The sequence below is a fragment of the Sinocyclocheilus rhinocerous genome, unplaced genomic scaffold (assembly GCF_001515625.1).
Source record: "Sinocyclocheilus rhinocerous isolate Xijiao unplaced genomic scaffold, SAMN03320098_v1.1 scaffold6346, whole genome shotgun sequence".
NCBI classification, from domain to species: domain Eukaryota; kingdom Metazoa; phylum Chordata; class Actinopteri; order Cypriniformes; family Cyprinidae; genus Sinocyclocheilus; species Sinocyclocheilus rhinocerous.
Genome location: NW_015644383.1, coordinates 27,732 through 53,315, shown reverse-complemented (window position 1 = coordinate 53,315; position 25,584 = coordinate 27,732). Strand labels below are relative to the sequence as shown.

General features: G+C 36.8%; 1 long non-coding RNA gene and 1 pseudogene across 1 annotated transcript; one reads left to right on the top strand and one right to left on the bottom strand.

The window, feature by feature from the left end:
- LOC107758321 (scavenger receptor cysteine-rich type 1 protein M130-like) overlaps positions 1-15,235 on the bottom strand; it is a 30,599-nt pseudogene extending 15,364 nt beyond the window's left edge.
- LOC107758322 (uncharacterized) lies at positions 8,486-9,379 on the top strand. The gene is made up of 3 exons (XR_001642012.1): positions 8,486-8,511; positions 9,013-9,071; positions 9,196-9,379. It is a non-coding gene; the product is annotated as an uncharacterized LOC107758322 (long non-coding RNA).
- Positions 15,236-25,584: the final 10,349 nt, after the last annotated feature.

Sequence of the window (25,584 nt, the reverse complement as noted above, 5' to 3'; positions counted from 1 at the left end):
TTGCTTTTCGCGGACGACAGCAGCAACTCTTATTTTTGGAAAGTCCAGTTCACTTCTCATGTCTGATAGAAATCCTTGTCCAATATTTTTCCTATAGCCACTTGGTAATGCATTTACAATTTCTTCCACCAGCTTTTCAGTCAAGCGCGAGGACTTTAAGCCTGTTACTTCTTTCAGAGTTTCCACTGATTCCCATTGGTCTTTTTTCAAAAGTTGTCCCAGCTTCACAATGCCATGTCTTTGTAAACATGCACACACACTTACAGATGACAAAAGTCTTGTCTGGACCACTGGGTTAAAAAACAACGGTTCCTCCTGCATCCATCTCCCGGGTTCGTCAACATCTCTTTCCACTTTAAAAACAGTTCTCCAAGAGTGCAACATTGACCGATAAAAAGATGTAACCTCGGACAGGTTCATTTTTTCCAGTTCCATTAAAAACAGATGTCTATCTAGTTTAAGACCACCTGCTTTTTGTAGAATCATTTTTGCAGTCTGAGCCCAAGCAAAGTTTTTATGATACAGGAATCTCTGTGCTGCTTGTATTCTGAAAGCGCAGATCTTACTCCGCACATCCACCAGACCTTGACCTCCCTCATAAACGGGAAGGTAGAGTGCTGCTGCACGAATCCAGTGTTCTCCACTCCAAAAAAAATCCACAAATGTCTTCTGTATTTTACAAATCAATTCTTCAGGTGGCTCCATTACAATAAGTTTATGCCACAAAGTTGAGGCAGCCAAGTTATTTACAACCAGAACTCTTCCTCTGTATGACATTAGCGGTAACAGCGATTTCCATTTGAGCAATCTGGCAGACACCTTTTCCAGCATTCCCTCCCAATTTTTATTCTGAAATTGTTTATTTCCTAAAAAAACACCTAGCATTTCTTGCCCACAACAATCCACCTGGTAATTTTGGAGGTCCTTGCCCACTTTTCCACTGACCAATAATAAGTCCCTCACTTTTTTCCCAGTTTACCCTTGCTGATGATGCTTTCTCATATTGTCCAATAGCTTCTATTAAAATATTAACATCATTTTGATCAGAAATAAAAGCAGTAACATCATCAGCATAAGCTGATATCGATATTCTGTACATATCATTTACATCAGGAAAATAAATTCCACTGAGATTCCTTCTTAGTCTGCACAACAATGGCTCAATAACAAGGCTATATAATTGTCCCGAAAGTGGACAGCCTTGCCTAATTCCTTTTAATACAGGTACTGGTGCACTCAACCCTCCACCAGCTTTCACAATCACAAAAACTTCCGAATATAGCAGTTGAATGTATGATATAAAATCTTTTCCAAACCCAAAATTCCTTAAAACCTCAAAAAGATATGTATGATTGACCCTATCGAAAGCTTTCTCTTGGTGCACACCCAGGACACCCAGGTCAACATTATTAAATTGATTAAAATCAATTACATCTCTTAACAAAAAAAGAATTGACCTATTTGACCTATTAGGGATACAATATGTTTGATCTCTATGAACCAATAATTCCAAAGTATGTTTCAGCCTATTTGCTAAACATTTTGAAAGTATTTTATAGTCCATGCACAGTAAAGAAACAGGTCTCCAGTTCTTTAGAAGGCATAAATCCCCCTTTTTAGGGAGCAAAGAAAGGACTGCCCTTCGACAACTTATAGGAAGTAACTTGTTCTTTATGCTCTCTAATAATACTTCATATAAGTCATTTCCTAGTACATTCCAGAATGACTGATAAAACTCTGCTGGTAGTCCATCAATTCCTGGAGAACGGCCATTTGATAACTGTCTCATTGCTTCAGTAATCTCCTGAAACGTAATCCGTTTTTCTAAAGAATTTTTCTGTTCATTTGTCAGCTTCGGTAGATCACTCAGCAAATCAGAAGCACATTCAGGATCACAATACTCAGCACCATACAAGTCTGTATAAAAATTAACTGCCAGTTTCCTTATTTCCACTGGGTCAGATGTTATGACTCCATCAGGCCGGCGAAGATGATACATTTGCTTTTGCTGGACACTTTTCCTTTCAAGATTAAAGAAATATGAAGAAGGAGCATCCATGTCTTTAATGGAACAAATCCTTGCTCTTATTAACGCTCCCTTCACTTGTTCTTGTAATAATGAGCCATGTTCCTTCTTTTTTTCCAGACGCTCCTTTTGTACATTTCCATCATTGTTATTATTCACAAGCATATTCTCCAAAGCTTGTATATCTCTTTGAAGTTTTTGTATAGCTATTTTCACCACAGAAGTAGAATGTGAACTATAATTTTGACAAAAGATTCTTATATTTGCTTTACCAACCTCCCACCACATACACAGATTTTCAAAAGAATCTTTTCTTAACTTCCAGTCATTCCAAAATAATTTAAAATGTTCACAAAATAAAGCATCCTGCAATAGTTTGATATTAAAATGCCAAAAATAATTTGGCTTTGACGTTCTTTTCATATTCAAACAAAACAATAGCAAATGATGATCGGAAAACCCTACAGGTAAAATAGAAACATCTGTAATTTTATTATTCCATTCTTTACGTATATAAAATCTATCTAATCTAGCTCCACTAACCCCACTATTAATGACTTTAAGCCAGGTATATTGTTTAATTCCTATATTTCTTCTTCTCCAAATATCTATTAATTCAAACTCTTTTAAAATATTTGACAATACACAACTGGATCCATGATGGGGTTCTTCTCCATTTCTATCAATAATAAAATCAACAGTGCAATTCCAATCCCCTCCAATAATAATGCAAACATCATCATCAATTTTCTGAATAGCGTTCCTTAACTTTAAAAAGTACTTCACACGCTCAGGTCCATTATTTGGTGCATAAACATTTATCAATACAAACACAGATCCCTCATATTCCACCTTTAACAGCAATATTCTTCCTTTTACGATTTCTTCTACAACCAAAATATTTACATTCATTTTTTTAGAAAACAAAATGGCTATGCCAGCACTTGTATTTGTCCCATGACTTAAAACACTTTTTCCCTCCCACCATCTATTCCATTCAGATTCATTGTCTAAATTAGTGTGTGTTTCTTGTAAAAATGCTACATTTATCTTTTTAATACTAAATAACTCTGATACCATTGCCAATTTATTTCCATCTCTACCCCCATTTATATTTAAAGAGGCCACCCTCAACAGCTCCATAAAAAGGAAAAAATATAGAGAGGACAGAAAAAGAGAAGAAAGGCAGAACAAGATCTTTACCCCATGTGACTTAAACATTTGATTTGTTTTGTGAGACAGTTGCTTTGTCCTTTCTTAGTTTTGTTAACATCTTCTTCAGCCTGAACCTTTTTTCCTTAACTTTAAAAAGTACTTCACACGCTCAGGTCCATTATTTGGTGCATAAACATTTATCAATACAAACACAGATCCCTCATATTCCACCTTTAACAGCAATATTCTTCCTTTTACGATTTCTTCTACAACCAAAATATTTACATTCATTTCTTTAGAAAACAGAATGGCTATGCCAGCACTTGTATTTGTCCCATGACTTAAAACACTTTTTCCCTCCCACCATCTATTCCATTCAGATTCATTGTCTAAATTAGTGTGTGTTTCTTGTAAAAAAGCTACATTTATCTTTTTAATACTAAATAACTCTGATACCATTGCCAATTTATTTCCATATCTACCCCCATTTATATTTAAAGAGGCCATCCTCAACAGCTCCATAAAAAGGAAAAAATATAGAGAGGACAGAAAAAGAAAAGAAAGGCAGAACAAGATCTTTACCCCATGTGACTTAAACATTTGATTTGTTTTGTGAGACAGTTGCTTTGTCCTTTCTTAGTTTTGTTAACATCTTCTTCAGCCTGAACCTTTTCTGTTTACTTAAGGCCTCATAGCTAACATTTCTCTGCAACAATTTCACTGTATGAATGAATTTATCTACATCTGGAAAAAAATCTTTAACTTCAATATTTCTACCGAAGGTTACATCTAGAAAGTCATTTATATCTTGCAATGTATATACATCTTCCACACTTCCACACTGTGATCCAATGTCAGATATCTCAGAGAACGTATCATCATCATCTCTCATTTCCAAATCGACCTCAGTACACATTTCACCAGAATTAGACATTTCAGAATTGTCATTAGAATCCCTTTCAACACTAACCGTAGCTGCATCATCATTCTTTACACTATTACCATCCACTTCAGAATCATCATGATTTCTACCAGAATCAACCATTTCATTAACATCCTCAGTCTGACTTTCAATCAATCCATCACTATCCGTATTTCTCTGTGATGGAGCTTGAGGCTGCACATGCTCAGAAGTTGACTTACTACTCTCACCAGTAGCAGAAGTACTAGGCCTAACTTCCACTTCACTAACCTGGGCCTTATGTGGACATGCGTGCCTTTTGTGCCCGATGTCCCCGCACTCAAAACATTTCATGCTTCCAATGTTCGCGTAAATAACATACGCTTTCCCTTCATGCAACACTCTGAACGAAATATCCAACTCGGATTCATTTAAGAACATAAACACCTGTCGCCGAAAAGACATAACATGTTTCAGAGCTGCATTTTTACACCCCAATGGAATCATCTTAATCTCACTAGCCAATTTACCATATCGCGGTAAAGCCTTCTCAATTTCATCATTCCAAATAAAAGGAGGCACATTAGATATCGTAACTCTAGTCGTTGGAGTAACAAGCGGTGAAATTATAAGAAAATCGCCACTTACCACAATTCCGTCGCTTACCAACCGGTTAACTATATCTTCTTTCTCGACAAACACCACTACTGCTTTATGAGAAGAAAGGCAGAACAAGATCTTTACCCCATGTGACTTAAACATTTGATTTGTTTTGTGAGACAGTTGCTTTGTCCTTTCTTAGTTTTGTTAACATCTTCTTCAGCCTGAACCTTTTCTGTTTACTTAAGGCCTCATAGCTAACATTTCTCTGCAACAATTTCACTGTATGAATGAATTTATCTACATCTGGAAAAAAATCTTTAACTTCAATATTTCTACCGAAGGTTACATCTAGAAAGTCATTTATATCTTGCAATGTATATACATCTTCCACACTTCCACACTGTGATCCAATGTCAGATATCTCAGAGAACGTATCATCATCTCTCATTCCCAAATCGACATCAGTACATCATCATTCTGCATCATCATTCTTTACACTATTACCATCCACTTCAGAATCATCATGATTTCTACCAGAATCAACCATTTCATTAACATCCTCAGTCTGACTTTCAATCAATCCATCACTATCCGTATTTCTCTGTGATGGAGCTTGAGGCTGCACATGCTCAGAAGTTGACTTACTACTCTCACCAGCAGCAGAAGTACTAGGCCTAACTTCCACTTCACTAACCTGGGCCTTATGTGGACATGCGTGCCTTTTGTGCCCGATGTCCCCGCACTCAAAACACTTCATGCTTCCAATGTTCGCGTAAATAACATACGCTTTCCCTTCATGCAACACTCTGAACGAAATATCCAACTCTGATTCATTTAAGAACATAAACACCTGTCGCCGAAAAGACATAACATGTTTCAGAGCTGCATTTTTACACCCCAATGGAATCATCTTAATCTCACTAGCCAATTTACCATATCGCGTTAAAGCCTTCTCAATTTCATCATTCCGAATAAAAGGAGGCACATTCGATATCGTAACTCTAGTCGTTGGAGTAACAAGCGGTGAAATTATAAGAAAATCGCCACTTACCACAATTCCGTCGCTTACCAACCGGTTAACTATATCTTCTTTCTCGACAAACACCACTACTGCTTTATTCATCCTGGATGCCGAAGTAATGTTTTCATATCCAACTTTTTCTCCGATTGCTAGCAGCACATCTTCAACAGTGACTCCCTGGCGGAGCGACACAGGTGACGCCACCCCCGCGGGGGTAGACGCCATCCCAATGCCGCCTTAAAAGTTCCAAAACACTCACAAAAAAAAATCAAATGTTATTTTTGAAAGAAAATAATCATTCAAATGATTAGAAAACGTAAAAATAGGTAGATATACGTAGACATATAGGCTGAAAAAACAAACAAATTACTCGTCCTCTCCCCGTAAGCACCCTCAGACGCACCCCAACACTCCCAGCATGCACCGAGAGAGAGAGATGCTTTTTGTATATTCTGTCGCATTATTTAAGATGTCACAAATACATCGCCCCACACAGGCCACTAATCAAACACCTTAAATTTGAATGTGGAGAGAATTTGTATTTATCCTGGAATTATGTGGGAGGAAAGATTAGTACGGTAATTATGAAGTAAATCTAGGTGAGCTTACCTGAGCAGACAACTTCAGCATCATCAGTATGATTGGCATATATCGCCCCTCCAAGGATCCCCCCTCTGCAGTTAATCAGTGCAGACTCTGATCCAGTACACTGTAAACTTGACATCCAGATTTCTCCTGATCCTTCTCCGAAATGAACACTCTTTAGTGCACCTAAAGCCTCTCCACAGCCCAGCTCTCTACACACCACTGCAGCATCAGTCATATCCCAGTGAACGTCATACACTGTTCCCCACTGACCTCTATAATAAACCTCCAGTCTACCAGCACAGTGACTGTGACCACCTACTAATCTCACTGTTTCTGAAGGTAAAATGGCACAAGAAAATAGAAAAAGAGGAAAATAATTTACAGTATTACTCAATGATTTTATGTCATTACTTATAGTTCATACAGTATGTATTCACCTACCAGCACATACAACACTCACATTGTCATCATGAGAACAATTGTGAGAAGGTGACATTGGACAGAGAGCAAACTGAGACTCATTTCCTCTGCACTGAATCTCTTGTGTCATCATCTGAGCGTCTCCTTTGCCAAAAGCAGCTGCTCCCAGCACCTGTACAGGAGCCCCACAGTCCAGCTCTCTACACACAACCTCTGCATCATGCTGGTCAAAGGCAACGTCACACACTGTGTGCCATGTGTTCCCATGAGGCACCTCTAATCTTCCAGAGCATCGAGAACCTCCAACCAGCCTGACTCCTAAAATGCAGGTGACACAGTGGGTCAGGCAAGACAAGGAGAGGATATATTTGCAGCTTTAGTAACCTAAAAAAGAAGGAAATCTAGGGGCAGGCGAGGAACAAAACAGCTTCGTAAAAGCAAAGACAACATGGAACAAAGATCAGAACTAAACTGAGGGCTTAAAAACACAGGCAGATGAGAACTCGAAACAAGTGTGCAACTTAATCAGTAACTCTGGAAGCAAATAAGAAGTGAGAACACATGAAATAGGAATAAAAACACAGGAAAACAAAGTGATACAAACTAAAAGTCTATGAAACAGAACATAACTGTGACAGTGTATCCCCCTTCCCAGTAGGCACCTCCTAGAGCTGTAAATGAAATCTACACCTAAGGAACCGGTGATGATAGAGGGGTGGGAAGGAGGGCTGATACCACTGGATGAAAAAGCCCACGGAGGTGATGGTGGTGAGAGCCCACAGAAGACCTGTGGTGGAGCCTGGAGTGAGTGAGGACAACAGCTGAGCCTGTGGGAAGGCAGAGCCCAGTGGAGCCAAAGGGATGGAGGGCGGAGGTGCAGCCGGCCTGGAAGCCTGAATTGTGGGAACTGTATGGAGCTAGCTGAGATCTTGGTGGCTGAATACAACCAGTGGCGACAAAGGAGCTTGGCAGTTGAACGGGACCAGCAGGGGAGGAAGAGGTTAGAGGGTGGGGGCAAATGTGGGTACAAACACACGAATCATGCGAAGCGCCGATTTTTTCAAACCAGCTGTCCCGACCTTCCGATACTGCATGACGTTCGAAGATTCAAACGTCATCAATCGATGAATCGATTCAAGCATCGGCACAGTGTGTGATACAATAGTGCTTTGAAAACTGCGTCGGAGCCTTGGTATCAGTCCTCCCATCACCTGTAGCTCGTTTGTGAGTGAGCCAATGTATCTATGTTCAAAGAATTGGGAGCAAAGCTTATTAGTATACAGTCGCTTTATTAATGCTTATTTGATTACAGCTGGAGATTTTAATGAAACTCCAGATGACGTACAAGATAGATTTCCTGCAAGAACTACCTCTAATGCATATGATAACATTACATTATTTTATGGTTATCTGAAAATCTTTTTGTTGTAGATGCTTGGTGTTTCTTTAACAGTGGTTGTAGTGGCTTTACTTGGTCCAACAAATCTGGATCCCTCAAAGCTAGAATCGATCTTTTTCTTATTTCTCATGCTATTTTGAAAGATGTAATTGTAATGGTGTAAAAGTGTTATAATTAATCAAACTTTGTTACTTTGGTTAAGAAAAAGCAAATGCAGAAAGACTGGGTAAGGGATGATCCATCGTTTCATTATGGGGGAGGGGTTGGGAGTATATATAAAATTATTGCAGAATGGAAATCAACAAATCAACCTTCCTTTAGCAACTTCCCCTGAAAATTAGTTGGCAACACTGGCTGCTGCGCTCTTCTTCAGTCTGTGTGAAACATTCTGAAGAGAGGTATGTGTCTCTGTTAATGGACAACTCAAACATGTTCCTAGAGCATATTAAATAGAAGTTACAATGAAATCAGAACAAAATATTTTGGTAATACCGTTGTTGACCCTGTTATGTGTAAAATTAGAGGTTGTACATGTTTAATACTTGGATAAACTGTATCGCTTTAAACCTGCGATTGTGTCGTACTTTCATGAACTGTACAACATCTGAAATATCAGTTTATGTCCTGTGTTCATTCTCATGAGTATGATGATGCTTGTTAATGTTAGTCTGAGTTTCATTTCATTACATTTTGATGACGCGAGTTGTTAATTCCTTGCTGCACAAAGTGAAATGCGCGCCAGTAATCGGCGGTGCATCTTGGGTAATGTAGTTCATGACTCAAAGCATGTTATATGTGTTAAAGAGAAGAAACGGAAACTGAGTTGTTACTTTGGTATTGTAAGTCGCCTGCATATTAGAAAAATGGGGCAATGTACTAACTAAATTATGTATTTGCAGATTGTGAAACCAGAACAGATGATTGTTGTTGTAACACTTGTCCCATTTCATGCTTGCAGGTATGAGTTATTGTGTTCATTTTGTTTTATTAATTTTCAGTGTTCATAAATCAGATTAATTCTATATAAAAATGTGCCTTTGGTGTAAAGCATTATATTGAGTGGAACAATTATTCAATTACAGTTACTGTAAAGAAAACAACCTGTAACATGAGTCTGTGTGAAACATTCTGAAGAGAGATTGTGAAACCAGAACAGATGATTGTTGTAACACTGTCCCATTTCATGCTTGCAGTAAACACCCAAGAAAAGGCATTACTGGTGTTTGTCCTTATTCGAGGTTGATCCTTTGGTGCATCCAGTGTTCCGCTACATAATTTCTGTTAATCTTCAGTTTGCCCCATTTACTGATCATATTTTCATTTATTTGGACCTTAAACAATATAGAAAGCCAAGGAGTACAAGAGGTTCCTGGAAATGTAACAATAGTCTTTTGAAAGATGCTCTTTTTAATGATTATGTAACTCATCTGGCTAAAACTGTTTAGTAAAATCGAAGGTGACCCTTTCTCTAGTTGTGTAACGTAATTTTCTCTTGTTCTGACTGGTTCGGATAGGCTGACAGCTACGAGTTGCGGGTCAGGACAACAATGTCTCAGTCCAGTAACTACTCCAAATCTTATTTATTGATCGTGCATAAATATTGTGTGGTTCTGTAACAAAATAAACAAATACAAATATGAGTGTAAAAAATATCACAACAATTGACATGTATCAACTAGTAAACAAATTAATAACTAATGGAAACTATTACACTGTAACACTGCACTGCAGCTTGACTTCAAACGGCCTAAATTACTATATAAATTAACTCAAACACAAAGCATATAGAACAGGGGTGTCCAAACTCGGTCCTGGAGGGCCGGTGTCCTGAAGAGTTTAGCTCCAACCCCAATTAAACACACCTGAACCAGCTAATCAAGCTCTTACTAGGCATACTAGAAACTTAAAGGCAGGTGTGTTGAGGCAAGTTGGAGCTAAACTCTGCAGGACACCGGCCCTCCAGGACCGAGTTTGGGCACCCCTGATATAGAAAGTGCGCCGATGTGCATGCATTGTTCACGTGCACGCGGCTGCTTCTGCACGTGCGGTGGTGCTGATGTAGTAGACCACTCAGAGCGCCTGCGCGCTGTTATAATATAACCGAGTGATTTTGCTTTTAGATAAATATATACATTACCCTGCGTATGCAAATCTTTTTGACGTCATTCTACCTTCATAGCATCGCCCATCCACTCTCGCTGTTCTACCGCTCACTTTCCAGCTCCGCTACCTGGAAACCTACAGCGAACTTTGGCACAGTCCATTTCAGTCCAAATGATGGGGGTGTTCGGGAAAGTCCATGTTTCGGGGAGAATACTTTCTACAAGTTGGGAGTTCTTCAAATTTAAAGTTAGAGACGTTGCTGTTAACAGATGTAAACAAATTAAAAGAGAAAAAAAGTATAAATAATTTGAATTTATTTATAGGTTAGGTGTGTTAATGCAGAAGAATAATCCCAGTAAAGAAGATAAGGTAGAATATAGTGTCTGTCAAATGAAAATTGAAAATATGTACACAGAGATTGTTAAAGGGGCTTTCATATGTCAAAATGGATCGAGAAGGGTGAAAGAAACACTAATTACTTTATTGCTCTAGACTAGAGAAAAGAAATCGTAAAAAAAAAAATCTCTCTCTGCCCTAAAGATTAATGGTGATTTATGCACAGATTTGGAATGATCTCAACTTTTGTATACAACTTTTACAAAGAATTGTATACTTCTCAGTTTTCTCAACAACAAAAAAGTGATTCTTTTGTTTTGAGTGTTTGTGATAAAGTTTCAGGTATTAATGAGGATTTTAAATTACTATGTGACTCTGACCTTTCTATTACTGAAATGGAAGAGGCACTGAAATCTATATGAAAAGGGGAAAATCTCAAGGTACTGATGGCCTGTCTGTTGAATTTTATTTTCATTTTTGGGACCTCTTAAAGCAGCCTTTATATTGTTTGTTTAAAGAATGTATTCACAAAGGAGAGATGAAGCAGGGACTAATTTCTTTGATCCCCAAATCAGATAAAGATCCACTTTTAATAAAAAAAAAAAACTGGAGACCAATATCATTGTTAAATGTTGATTATAAATTACTTGCTTTAATATTTGCAACTCATTTAAAATCTCATAGTGGGGTAGATATGTGGGGGCGTGTTAGAATGAGCCGTTTTAGGGGGGCGTGGCAGAGTCTTAACTTTGATAAAGAATATCTCTTTGGTTTTGAGACTTTAGTCTTTGCAACTTCAGGGATCTTATCTATGCACAATCAGCTTGTAACACTCCAAAGAGAAAGGAAAACTTGAAATCGCATCATATGACCCCTTTAATAGTATAATTGGCGAAACACAAAATGGGTTTATGAAGAATAGACACATTAGTTCCAATATAAGACTTGTACTTGATCTCATTGACTATTCAGAGAATATTGATTCAGATTCAATTATGATGTTTTTGGATTTTTATAAAGCCTTTGATTAATCAGAGCACCATTTTTTGTTTAAATCTCTTAGTGTTTTTGGTTTCGGAAATAAATTTATTAACTTGGTGAGAATGCTTTATAATGATATTAACTCTTTAGTTTTGGTTAGCTTGCAAACTACTAAACGTTTTAATTGTGACAGAGGAGTGCGTCAAGGTTGCCCCATTTCGCTGTTTCTTTTTCTTTTGGCTGTTGAATTATCACTTAATATTTCACAAAATCCCACTTTGAAAGGTATTTCTGTATTTGGTAAAGAATTTAAAATATCTCAACTTGCTGATGATACTACCTTATTTCTTAAAGATCAAAGTCAAATTCCTTTAAGTATTTATATTATTCAATCTTTCTCTGAAGCCTCAGGATTATATTTAAATTTATCAAAGTGTGAACTATTTTGTCTCTGTGATACCCAACAATCATCAATACATCATATACCTGTTAAAGACTGTGTCAAGTACCTGGGGATTTTCCTTACTAAAGATAGATTGAGTTGTCAACATCTCAATTTTTCTCCTAAAATAAAGAAAACTAGAATAATCTTTCATTCTTGGCTTCAACGAGATCTATCCATCTATGGCAGAGTTCTTATATCTAAAGCAAAGGGGTTGTCCCATTGTGTTTACCCGGCTTTATCTTTATTTGTTAGTGACAAAATTGCTGATGATACAAATAAAATGTTACTGATTTTTATTTGGAAGAATAAGTCCCATAAAATTAGGAAATCTGTTTTGTTTAACATCAGGCGTTCTCAGGGTGGAGTTCATTTAGAATGAGTTGGTTAAAAAAATGTCTCTGTAGTAATATTTCTATTTGGTACTATATCCCCAATACTATATTTCGTAGATTAGGTGGTCTAGATTTTCTTTTAAAATGCAATTTTACCCCTTCTAAATTGCCGGTTTCTCTCTCTAATTTTCACCAACAAGCTTTACTTGCTTGGAAATTGTGTTATGTGCACAACTTTTCTCCCCACAAAGAAATTCTTTGGAATAATTAAAGTATTTTAATCCGTGGAAAGTCTCTTGTATGTGGGTATGACAGAGGCATTGTCTTCGTTTTGGATTTATTTAAAGATGATGGTACTATACTGGAGTATGAAGAATTTATGACTTTGTAGTCTTCCTCTGCCAGCTAGATCTTTCAATTCTGTCATCAAATGTTTGTCTCCAAGTTATGTGCATTTATTTAAAACATACCTTTGCTTTAATGAGAGGAAAACAATTATGCCCAAACTTTTATTGGATGGAGTTTGTCTTCTTGATAAAAAATGTAACCGTAGATATATAAAGCAAATGTTACATTATTCAGTATATACATCCCCTAGATGTAAATTTTTCTGGACCAATTTTTTTGACAGTATTCATTGGAAGAAGGCATGGTTACTCCCTGAATAATTCTGCATTTCTTATAAAATCAGAGAGGTACATTTTAAGATTTTGCATAATGTTTACCCAACGAATCTTTTTTTCGATCTTTTGATCTCTCTAACTTATGTGTATTCTGCAAAGTTGAGGAAGAAACTTTACTTCAAGTTGTTATTTATCTTCTTTTATAAAATGTGATTTAAAATTTTCACTGAAAGATATATTGCTGTATTTTTCTGACAGTGACCATGCAATCGATCTTGATGTTAATTTTTTTGTTTTGCATTGTAAATGTTATTTGCATTTCGGGGGAAGGGTCCACAGACCGTCATAATTGCCTTGTTGCTTTGGGTGAGGGCGTGTTAGGGATTATTTGTTAAAATATAACAAATAGTTGTGTGTCTGATTGGTCCAAACGCTACAGGGACTGTTCCCTTAAAATTACACTTTATCGGTAGAGATGAACCGATCGATCGGCCAGGGATCGGAATCGGCCGATTTTCCTCATGATCGGCCGATCAGTCTCACTTCTTTCCGATGATACTAACAGCAGCACAGGCAATAATGTCAGCCGCGCATTCTGTCTTGGCGAGTATCCAGTTAAACACAGTCAGTTTTGGAACGTTAAATAGTTGAGAAAGAGAACGCATGTTTTGTAACATGGGCCTGTTTACACCTGGTCACTTACATTTTTTTGTGTTCTTATTTTATCACTGACTTTTTACTTGTTTTTTATGAAAATAAAACTTTGCGTTGAAGAAAAATAGATTTTTGTTTGTATATGCTGTCAATTATAGTTCTTAGAAAGAAAATCAGAATCGGCAAAAATCGGTATCGGCAGATCACACTAACAAAAAAATCGGAAATTGGAATCGGCCAAGAAAATTGCAATCGGTGCATCTCTATTTATCGGTCTGCTTTGAATGGACGTTGCAAGTCCCGCGCGACAAGTGTCAGTCAAATATGAAAGAGAAAAATAATAAAATAAAGGTGAAAGTCAAATTTGTTGAAAAAAAAATTCCAAAGCTCACGGCATATTTTAACGTAGGGCTAGGAGAAGATGCAGATGCAGATAATAAAGGTAGCGCTATGAGTATCTAGATACAATAGGCTATAATTAGTCGAATAATTAACATCGCAATGCTGTTGTGGATGATTCTGCATAAATGTCATTAAATAGCCCTATCATACATATTCATGTAATGTTTTATTATAATAAAGTACTCTTTGTAAGGCCTTGCATTAATGCGGCCCAGGTGGACCAAGCCCAAGCCTATAAGTCATTCCTGATGTGATACCAAATTTAGTAACAAAACAGTAAAACTAATAGAACATCAGTTTAAATATGTTTTGTACATTAATTTATTTTGTGAATTAAATTTCTAAGGTCTGATTTTAACATTTGCATGAAGGTTTGTAAAACATTAGAGTAAATATATGAAAAATGTTCTGTAGATCCTTTATAGAGAGACATACAACTTCTAATTTCAACTCGGATCATACAGTGTTCCTATATAATTGATGTAATATTAAGCAATTTCATCTCTTTAAATGGTTAAATTCATCACTCCTTGGTCTCCCCTATTAATGGTTGCAAATGCATGTTTTTAATATAGCAAATATTGGTACATTTATTTGATAATGAAAGCTAGCCAGAAAATCAGCTTACCTGAGCAGATAACTCCAACATCTTCACTATGCTTACAGTCTTGGTCACCCATTTCTGTTTTTGAGCAGTTGAATATTGAGGACTCTGATCCACTACATCTCACATTATCCATCCAGATTTGTCCTGATCCTGGTTCAAAGTAAGCAACACGCATTGTGTTTGAAGTATCACCACAGCCCAGCTCTCTACACACCACTGCAGTGTTTGTCAGATCCCAATAATCATCACACACGGTTCCCCATTCTCCACTGTAATAAACCTCCACCCTACCAGCACACGAATTATTACCACCCACCAGCCTCAAATTACCTGTAGACAAGATAGAGAAAGATGTATAAACTATAAAATGTATGTGGGAGACGATGGACATAAACAGACATTCAGTCAGTGAAAGAGAGGAAAGGACAAAATGACAGTGAGAGAATAAAATTCACTTTTATATTAATGCAAATATTACACATACAAAAATTGAACTGTAAATTATATTATGACCAATTCATAACACAGAGTCAATCACTACAACATTAACTAACACATAACAATCCTGAGTGTATACGTACCAGCAGTGGCGAGTTTGATCAGAGAAGTCAAAAAAATGAGAGTTAGATAGCTCTCCATCTTTACTGATCATACACTTTGTTTGATGAACTCAGAACTGAAAGGTTCAGGAGAGACAGAGACAGAGACAGAAAGCTGCACAGCCACCCGTCAACAAAGCCAATCAAAGACACTTTTACCTTATTAAACAGAAGAGAGGAAATCATCAAAAAGTTTCATTGACAAATCAGAAGACATATTTATGATTCTCACCATATTTATTAAAATTACGTCAGCAGCACTGTTAAACAGGACTCCTCCTCCACCTCATCGAGACACTTCGTAGAAACTGGAGAAAAACATGCAAGATAGAGGGGTGACAAAGTCAAACTGATTTCAGGGACAGTAAACATTCCAGTTTATTTACAGCATCAAAGCTCAGCACCTGCAGATATACAAATACTAACACTGATTACAAACTGCTTCATGCTTCTCGCTTTGAGTTCATGTTCACAAATATTAGTTGGATGGAAACATACAGTAAATGAAATGTACCGTTTTAAAGATTTGTTTTAATTATTTATTCAGAAGTATATTTTAGCAACGCTTGTCAAGTACACAGTATATATACATATATTAATACATATAGTAGCAGTATATTAGTAGTATATTCTCTTTAAAAAAATGAAGACAATAAAGTATAGCCTACTTAGTTATGACCATACACAGTTCATCATACAGAAATACTAGACCAAGTTTGCAGCTGTACTTGTATGTTTAATACTGCAATACCGATCTGCTCCTGTAGCTGGCAGTAAAAAAGATGACAAACTTGAAGCCTATACAGTAGGAGCTTCGCCAGATTTTTAAGTCTTGTTTTCAGTTTGTTGTATAAATCAGAAGAATTCCCGAATTAATCTTTTGAGTCGGTCCTTAGACTACATTGTTCTCAATGGAGCTCACTGAGCAAAACTGTAACGTGATATTAACATGATCGAAATGACAAAATGAGCGCTCGATGAGGTGGAAACTTACCTACAATCAACCGGAACGAAACCTGGGCTACTTTCGCTTGTCAGGAATGAAGAAGCTCTTACAATGTTGTGTGCAGCCTTAAATGAAGTAGCAGGACATTACCATGGTTTAATAATATCTGCAGCACTTGTGTGTAGATGACATTGCTGTGACGTCATACAACAGGTAACTATGTTTGTTTTATATTTATGGATATGAGCTGCACTGCGGTTCTAATGTTCTGTTGTTAAGCATCATTAATGTATTGTTAAAGTTATTATAAAGTGATTCATATGGTTTATAAAGAAGAAATGTCTTTTAAACATAAAATTGTTGTATGTGATAAAAAAAATTCTATTGTAAAGGTTACTTAATGCATACAAAATAAATGCAAAGATTAATTTATTTTTTTTAGCATTATCCATTGACAAAACTCCAGTAGGCCTACTTGCTGCGACGATGCTGAGGGCTGCTAAATCACAGATGGTCATCTGGGCTTATGTTTAGGATGTCTTCAATTGTCACCACAGTTGTGCATTAAAAGGTAAGATCAGACATTTGGATTCAGGGGCTGTGTAATGTCTTATTGAAATACACACAAAAATTCATTGCTATTAACAAGGCCAAAAAAACAATACAACAAAATCTCACAAAGGCATAGAAGTTTTAATACAAAAAAGGGAGAAACACAAAAACCTGAGATTTGACATATCAATAACAGTATCACTCAAAGCTTTTAAGAGTTCAAATGTTTTGAACCGAGGCAGTGGATGTAATCATTAGGCCATCTTCTTTGTTGGACTCCTTTTCCACATCATCATAATCTGTTATTAAAAACAAATCATGTCAAATGTTGTAAGTGGATGAATATTAAAAAAAGGAAAATTTTAAAGAATATTAAAATATAAATAAAGATGTTAATATAATGAGAACAAAAGGGTTACAATAACTTACCCAACAGGTTTCTCACATCTTCACTGACACTCATCACATCGTCATACTCCTCCTGAACTCCCTCTGATCAAGAATGACATAAAAACATCTCATATCTGTTTATAAAACACTTCTCATTTGAAGGATCCCTTTTCCCTTCAGTGACTTGATTACACAGAGCAAATGTCTGATACTCATGTAAACATGAAAAGGGCGATAAAAAATGTAGTTCTGTGCATCTCACCTGTTACCCCTTGAGAGATCCGTCTATTAATGACGACATCATCATAATTCTCTGTGTCCACTGCACATAAAAATATGAGTCAATTTAAATATAAGCCAAAATGCCCATTAAGGCAGTAATTTAAAATATTATCATCAGTAACAATCTTGATTTTAAAGGAATATTATTATTATTATTATTTTAATTGATAAAGTAAAACACCTTTTTTGATATCAGCGTTCTGGCTGCTCGTCATGACATCATCATAGCTCTCAGGTGTGTCTTCTACAAATTCACACATTCATCACAGACACACATTCATTACATTCAGAACAAATTGAAATATCGGTCTTATTTTAATTTAAAAGTGTATTATATGCTGTTGTAGAGTAAGAGAGGGACACCTGTCTCACGATCTGGTTTCAGTCCATCAGTGATGACATCATCATAGTATCCCGGTGTGATTTCCTTCAGCATCTCTTCTGCATCAGCACACAATATGTTTGGATACAAAAGCCAAAATATCTTCTTGCTGCAGGTCATGAGAATGAGAATTTATATTTGGTAATAAATCATGTGATCAATTAGAAAATTCACTGACCTTTCAGGACACTGCCGTTGGTGACATCATCATAATATGCAGTCTTGAACTTTTTACAAACAGACTGAATCCTCGTTTCCTTTGAATCATAAAGGAGGCAACACAACACAAATATTAATTATTCACATTTAAAGTGTTAGTCCTTCTACCCCTCATACTGTCTCTCTGTTAAGGTTTATCTCTGCGTTAGTAAAGTGAAAGTGACGTGACGTGTGGCCAAGTATGGTGACCCATACTCGGAATTTGTGCTCTGCATTTAACCCATCTAAGTGCACACATACAGTAGTGAACACACACCCGGAGCAGTGGGCAGCCAATGCTGCGGCGCCGGGGGAGCAGTTGGGGGTTTTGTGGCTTGCTCAAGGGTCTCACCTAGGTGTCTCACCTCAGTCGTGGTATTGAAGGTGTAGAGAGCGCTAGTTACTCACTCCCCCCACCGACAATTCCTGCCGGACCTGAGACTCAAACCCACGACCTTCGGGGTGTGCATTATTTTCGAATAATACAATGTTCCGTCGTCAATTATTACTTGTAGTCCATTACTGATTACAGATTACATGATGAAAACTGTAGTTAGTAGCGTAATTAATTTTAGGTAATGTATTCTGACTACTTTTTAGATAACTTTTTTATCTAACTTGTTTTAAACTTACCATTAAATGTACTATATTGATATAAAAAAGCAAATAGAAAGAAAATATATTTAAAAATGTTGATATCATCATCATAAAATGCATTAAAAATGGCATTAATTCAGGGTTTCCTAAACTGGGCTTAATGTAAGAACTGCAGTGGGTTTGTGAGTTGATTAAAAAGCTAATCATTATTTAAATCATAAACATGTAAAATAAATCATTTGAACACTTGATAAATCATAAAAATGTAAAATAAATTATTTGAACACTTGAACACTAAAAACAGAAATATTTTATTTGTTTTGTCCACAGCCAAACTCTTTCAGGTCAGACTTCCCAATTCAACAGTTAAGGTGCTTCTGGATATGATGACGACTGCTACAGTGTTTCACAGCTACACATCACCAGTATTTAATAACTTGCATTATTATTTGTGTCATACATGGTCTAATTGCTTGAGAGGCACTTTTTTCACCCAAATTCAGAAGCATGGTTTGAAAATTTATTTACATGACATTTACATGACCATTCTATATTGTGAATATAGACAAAACTAAGTGTATGACACAAAGTAGGATTTTTAGAGAGGAAATTTTAAAAGAGAGAGAGAGAAAAAAAAGATGAATTGGGGAGAATCAATAAATTATGAAGGATTTACTGCCATTGTGTGAACAATATGTAATAATGTAATCCATAAAAAGTGACTGTAATCTGATTATGAGCATTTTAAAAATGTAATATACTCTAATTATGAGTACTTGATTTTTGGAATCTGATTACATTACTAGCCAGCTCTGGAAAACATTTACTGTGTGTACCATGGTACTGTATATACAATAAATGCCATATAAAGTATTATCATCACTTTACTTTTTTGGAAATTAGCATACTTAATATTTGCCCATCAGAAACGCTCACTCATACAGAATTCAAAAGTGTTTTTTTTTTTTCATGATCTGATTTTAAATGAGCTTTCATTTTATCAGGTTTTAAAAATAGTCTGCAAACCAACTTTTGTTTTCATCAGCACGAAAAAGAAAGAGCAAATAACATGACCTGGCCACATATTTGTTTGGAGACCAGAGAACCACAGATTAATAAAAAAAATCAGAAACATTGATTAAAACGGTTTACTTACTCGACACAAAGGATGCTGTTCTCCTCAGAGGAGCGCTCACTGACTCAGAAAGAGCCTCTGTTGGGTTGCATTCATATCTCAGGGCATTTTTGTCTTATTGGAGACATTAAAGTGGTCTGGATAAATAATGACACTTAAAAACTTTAATAGCTATTGGATTTAAGATAAAAGTTAAATAGTCTAATTATTCAGAATAATTGTATATTTAGATTCAGAACCATTAATAGCTGCACTACATAATTCATCCACAAGATGGAAGTAATGCACATATAAATGTGTTATGATTGATTGATTGATTGAATTATAATAATAATAATAATTATTAGTAATTATTATTATTATTAGTAGTAGTAGTAGTAGAACTTTTCAGTACTTTTTTATGAAAACATCAGTTACATGACCGAGAATTGGATTTGGGTTTATTTGGTAATTGTACAAAAAAAGAAAAAATAACTTAAAATAATTTAAATAAAATAAAAAAAATGTATAACTCCGCATCCTATTATTTTTAAATTAGTTTTTAAAAAGCTACAACAGTTTAAACCTGTAATATTTGCTTAATACATATGAAAACACAAACCAATACATTCTCACCTGTAAAAGATGATCCCATTTCTTCTGGAATTTAAATCCCTGCGGTTTCTACAACCAGAGGCTGTGCAATTGTGAGGCATCTTGGAAAACTGATTTTTGTCTGGAGCGGTCGAATGTGGCATCTACGTACATATCTGTCACAACGGAAACGTCCTGGGCCGCGTTTCTCGATAACGACGGATCTTAAGAGCTTCTCTACGTGCGAGATTACGATCTTTTGTAACGTTTTTACGTGTATTTAACATGAACACGTGAGTACGAGCTTTAAGTGCTACTTCAGAGTCGCCGTCCGTTCATGGGGTGCTGAAATATCAGTATACCTAGCTTTTTTTAGGTAACGTTATAAACATTTGTAATTTACTTGATAGAAAAAATTTGAAGTTATTTTTCTTTTGTCCCTTCAGATCATTTTACGGTGGCCGAGAAGAGCGAAGCAAATCACAATTCTGAAAACAAAATAAGAGTACGGTTTATAAACTGAGGGGACGGATTGTTTTTTTTTTCTCCTACAGGTGACTTCCCGGTCTCCGTAGTACATAGATTTGTGTGTCATCGGCATAAAAATGAAACGACACCCCGTGTTTTCTAAAAATGGAGCCCAGAGGTAGCATATACAACGAAAATAAAGTGGGGGCCAAAATTGAGCCTTGCGGAAGACCACAGGGGAGAGAAACCGTGGAAGAGAAAAATTCTCCTAGCCTCACCACATATTTCCTGTCAGATAAAAATGACTGGAACCACTTTAGAACTGTGCCAGAGAAACCCACCCAAGATTCTAGTCTATTGATTAATACAGAATGGTTAATGGTGTCAAAAGCAGCTGAGTCACCCATATCACTGTTTAAAAAGATTTTGTTTAACACTCTCAGAAGGGCAGATTCAGTGCTGTGGGCAGCCTTAAAACCAGATTGAAAGTGCTCAAACAGACTATTTACAGCAAGAAAAGATTGAAATGGAAAAACACAACCTTGGAGATAAATGGTAAAAGAGAGATGGGGCAATCATTTTTTTAAACCGACAGGTCAAGTGAAGGCTTCTTGAGGAGAGGTGTGACAGTGGCCACTTTCAGATGAGCAGGAACCACACCAGTTGAAAGACACTTATTAAAAAAGGACACTAGGCCCGGTCCAACCGAATCAACAATTTTTTTTAAAATCTAGGGTGGATAACATCATATGAAGAAGAGGATGGTTTCAGCTTGGCAATAGTGTCTTTGAGTGACTGAAGGGAAACAGGTTCAAAAATATCCCAAGATGCAGACAATGGCGGGGGGAGAGGCAACTCAATAGGGTAAGTATAAGCTACCAGTCCTAGTTTAACTACTTTATCCTTAAAAAACCTTGAGAAGCTTTTACAAAGAGCGACAGAGGCAACAGACATAGTATTGACAGGGGGATTAACAACAGAATTGATAACAGAAAACAAGACCGTGGGTCTGGACTGATTATGTAGAATCAAATCAAATTAATAAAAATAGGTCGCCTTAGCTGATTTGGAGGCTCTCTGATAAGCCAATAAACTATCTTTGAACAACTGTAATGAGATGTGTAAATTGTATTTATTTATATAATAAATAAATATTTTCTATAAATTTCTATAAAACTATAACATTTTCTAATACACAGCACGACAGAATAATATATACACAGCAGTGAGTGATCCTTCTTGAATTATTATTTGGTTCTAAAGGTTCGTTTATAAAGGTTGGTGTTTAATAAAAAGTCAAATGTAGTTAAAAACAAGGCAAATTATAAAACTAATTTAGTTTAATTTAATTTAATAATTTGTTTTATATTTTAACTTTTGATATCTTTCCCTATAACAAAAGAACACTTGATTACATGTTCATTCATTAGTTTTATTTAAGTCAGTGTAACCCCTACTACATAAAGTTGCTTGCATAACAAAAGTCCGCAGTTCATTAAAAACTAAAATTAAGAATAATTAATTTCTAGATCTAACATTAATCAACAGTTTTATCACAGAATTTATTTCCTTCCTATGTCTCTCAACACATATTTTTCTTTCATAATTTCACTGTCTAAATAAACTGCAGAGCTTATGCATAATATGCTGATGCATTTAGCTTTAAACACTTTCAGCTGTACCCATTAAACAATGGATATTTCTTAAAATGCCATGGTTTCCCTATATGCTTCATGTTAAAAAATTATGTCAGTTATAGCTTAAAGTCCAAAAAGATTACAAATATATAATTTTGTTTAAATTTGTTTTGATTCATTCTCTAAATATAGCTATTGTTTGCCTTCTTGTACACTGGGACATGGCAGTATAAAGCAATAGAATTGTACTGTGGGTCCAGCAGATACAGTGTTTCAGCTAAACTCGATGCACCACCTCACACATTTCTCTAAATTGCATGATAACTTTGATGGACAGCATGTTATTAAATATCTCAGTTAATAGAGCACAGATTAAATACAAGGCAAATACAATAGAAAATAATATACAAATAAAATAAATGTAGCTTATAATCAGGGGCGTCGTAACAGGGGGGAAGGTTAGGACGATTCCAAGGGCCCGCCGAGGAAGAGGGGCCCAGAAACCATAGCGGCCTATAATAACCTACTATAGAGAGATTGAATAAAGTAATCAAATGTAAAAAATAAAACACTTTGAGTCTATGAATTAAATATAAATTGATTCATAAAGTTATGAAAGATATTCATTGACGAGCAGAGAATAATTCTCTTATTTTCTTTTGTTGTTACTTGATAAACATTAAGTGTAATAAATCTATGTACTTTTATAATTGCTGTATTTTAAATTAAACACTATCGTCTACACAATTAAACACACTGGTCTAATGGCCGAACACCGAATTTTTTATTTTTTTTGTGCTATTTTCGGCCGAATAATTTCAGTTGCCGAACATTCGGTGCATCCCTGTGTATATATCCCTGTGTCTCTGTCATGTCTAAGTGGAGTGGCTGGAACACAAATAAGATCTGGGAATTCTGTTTCAGAATCTGACTGGTTTACAGGCCTGTATCTGGTTTTATGTGGTGTAGTAGATGGCAATAAGGGAAATGTGCAGTGACGAAGCTGGTCTCTGTGTACTACTCTGGATGGACCCCTCTTTTTAGGCTTTACAGTGAATACAGGTATGTCTGAATGATTCTGCTTAACTACAATGTAGAGTGTGTGCTCCCACTTGTCCTGGATTTTGTTTCTGCCTCTATGTTTGTGATTGTGCAACAACACATGGTCACCAGGCCTGACAAGCGCTCCATAGGACTTGCGGTCATACACTCTCTTTTGTCTTTTAGATGCTTCCTGTGCAACTATGTTCACAACTTCTACGGCAGTCTTTAGTCGGCTGTGGTGACTCTTACCCAATCATTCAAGTTCTCTGCATCATTCTCCTCCAAATCCTTTCCACCCAGGACATCTAATAGAAGGCGCGCATCCATCCCAAACATCAAGTAAAAAGGAGAATAGCCAGTGGACGTGTGGACGTGGTTGTTGTATGCCATCACTAGCTCTGGTAAGTGAGTTTTCAAGTCCTTCTTTTTCTCAGGTGTCAATGTTCTAAGCATATCGTGCATTGTGCAGTTAAATCTCTCACATTGAGAGTTTCCTTGAGGATGGTAGGGACTTGTACGACTCTTCCCGATACCATACACTTTAAAGAGTTTCTTGATCACTTGTGCTTCGAAACATCTTCCCTGATCTGAATGCAAACGAGCTGGACACCCATATTAGACGAACCAATGTTTGATGACGAACCAATGTTTGATGAGGGCCTTTGCAGTGGTATTCGCTGTTTGGTTCTTGGTTGGGACAGCAACTGTAAACCGAGTGAACATGTCAGTCAGACCAAGTACGTTTTCATACTAGGTGTAGACATTTCCAGCTAGGTGTAGTCCATGGCCAGAACTTCTAATGGGGCTGAGACATTGCTGCATGTCATTGGGGCTCTGATTCTTGGAAAGACATCTTTTGCAAGAGTACATCTTTTACACTGCTCTATCCACTCTTGGACGTCTTTAGACATGCTAGGCCAATAGTAATTTCGTCTCATCAATGTCAAAATACTCTTCCTCAATGCTACCTCAATGCTCATGTTGGCTGTCATAAACTGAAAGGCATATGGAGACTGGAACAACAAGCTGCCTTATTTTCTCTCCATCCCTTGGGTCAAGGATACATCTAAACATCACTCCCTGATGCAGCTGAAGACGTTCAAACTCTCTGGAAAGCTTTTTCAACTCTGGCAGCATACTTTGCGGTCTTGCTTGGCTCGGTCTTTCGTTCTTGGATACAGCATGGTATATGGGACCTATCAAGGGATCACTTCTCTGCAATGCTCTAATTTCATCCCAGTTGTAACCATTCACGACTTTCTTGATGGATGCTTGTGCAGCCACTTCAGTTTCTCTCTGTATGGGGGTGAGCTTTTCATAATTCACCTGGACTGGAACTGGTGGATTTTCAGAGGTCTCGACTGCTTGAATGTGTGCTACTCGTCTAACATGAAGCGCCCCTTCCTCTTCTTCAAACTCCAGTGTATCCTCAGTTAGCACATTAGGCAATAGGAGCCCCTTGGGTAGACTTGCACCAGCGGTGGGCTCAATTAACACCTGGCACTTCACTTTAGGTGGCACTCTGCAACGGCCTTCGAACAGCTTTTCACTTAGTGGGGGAATGGTGATGGCCTGCCTTCCACCAACTTTGACGAATTAAATCTTTCCATCAGGACCCAGATATTCAGTTTTTTGGACACTTGCTGAAACCCTTCCGATCTTTGCTTCTGCAGGTTGTCCATACTTGTCTGTCTTTATGCCCTCTCCTGTGGTGAACAATGACTTAAACTCACTGATAATATTCATTCCGATGATTCTTGACAGGCCTCTCATCTCTTATGCTTCTGGGCTGGTATCTGTTAGCACAAAGATGCACTTTCCCGGGAGAACCTTTCCCATGCACTCCATGTCAGCTTGCAAACATCCTAGGACTGGAATGTTGAGCCCATTAGCGGTAAACCTTTCCCAGTGAGCAGATGAGAGTTTCAGCTCTTGTTCTCCGAAGTACTTCCTAAAGTGTGACTCTATAATAGTGGACACTTCTGAGCCCGTATCCAGCAAACAGTTTGTCTTGACACCAGCTATGCTTACTTCAATAGTCAGACAATCCCCAAATGCACCTCTATTCAATGCCTCGGTCACTCCATCAGTCGATTCAGCTGTATGGCTTCTTATCATAGATGGCCCAGATTGCGATGTGCTTGCTGGTACATTTGTTATGTTACTTTCAGCTGTCCCGGTAGGA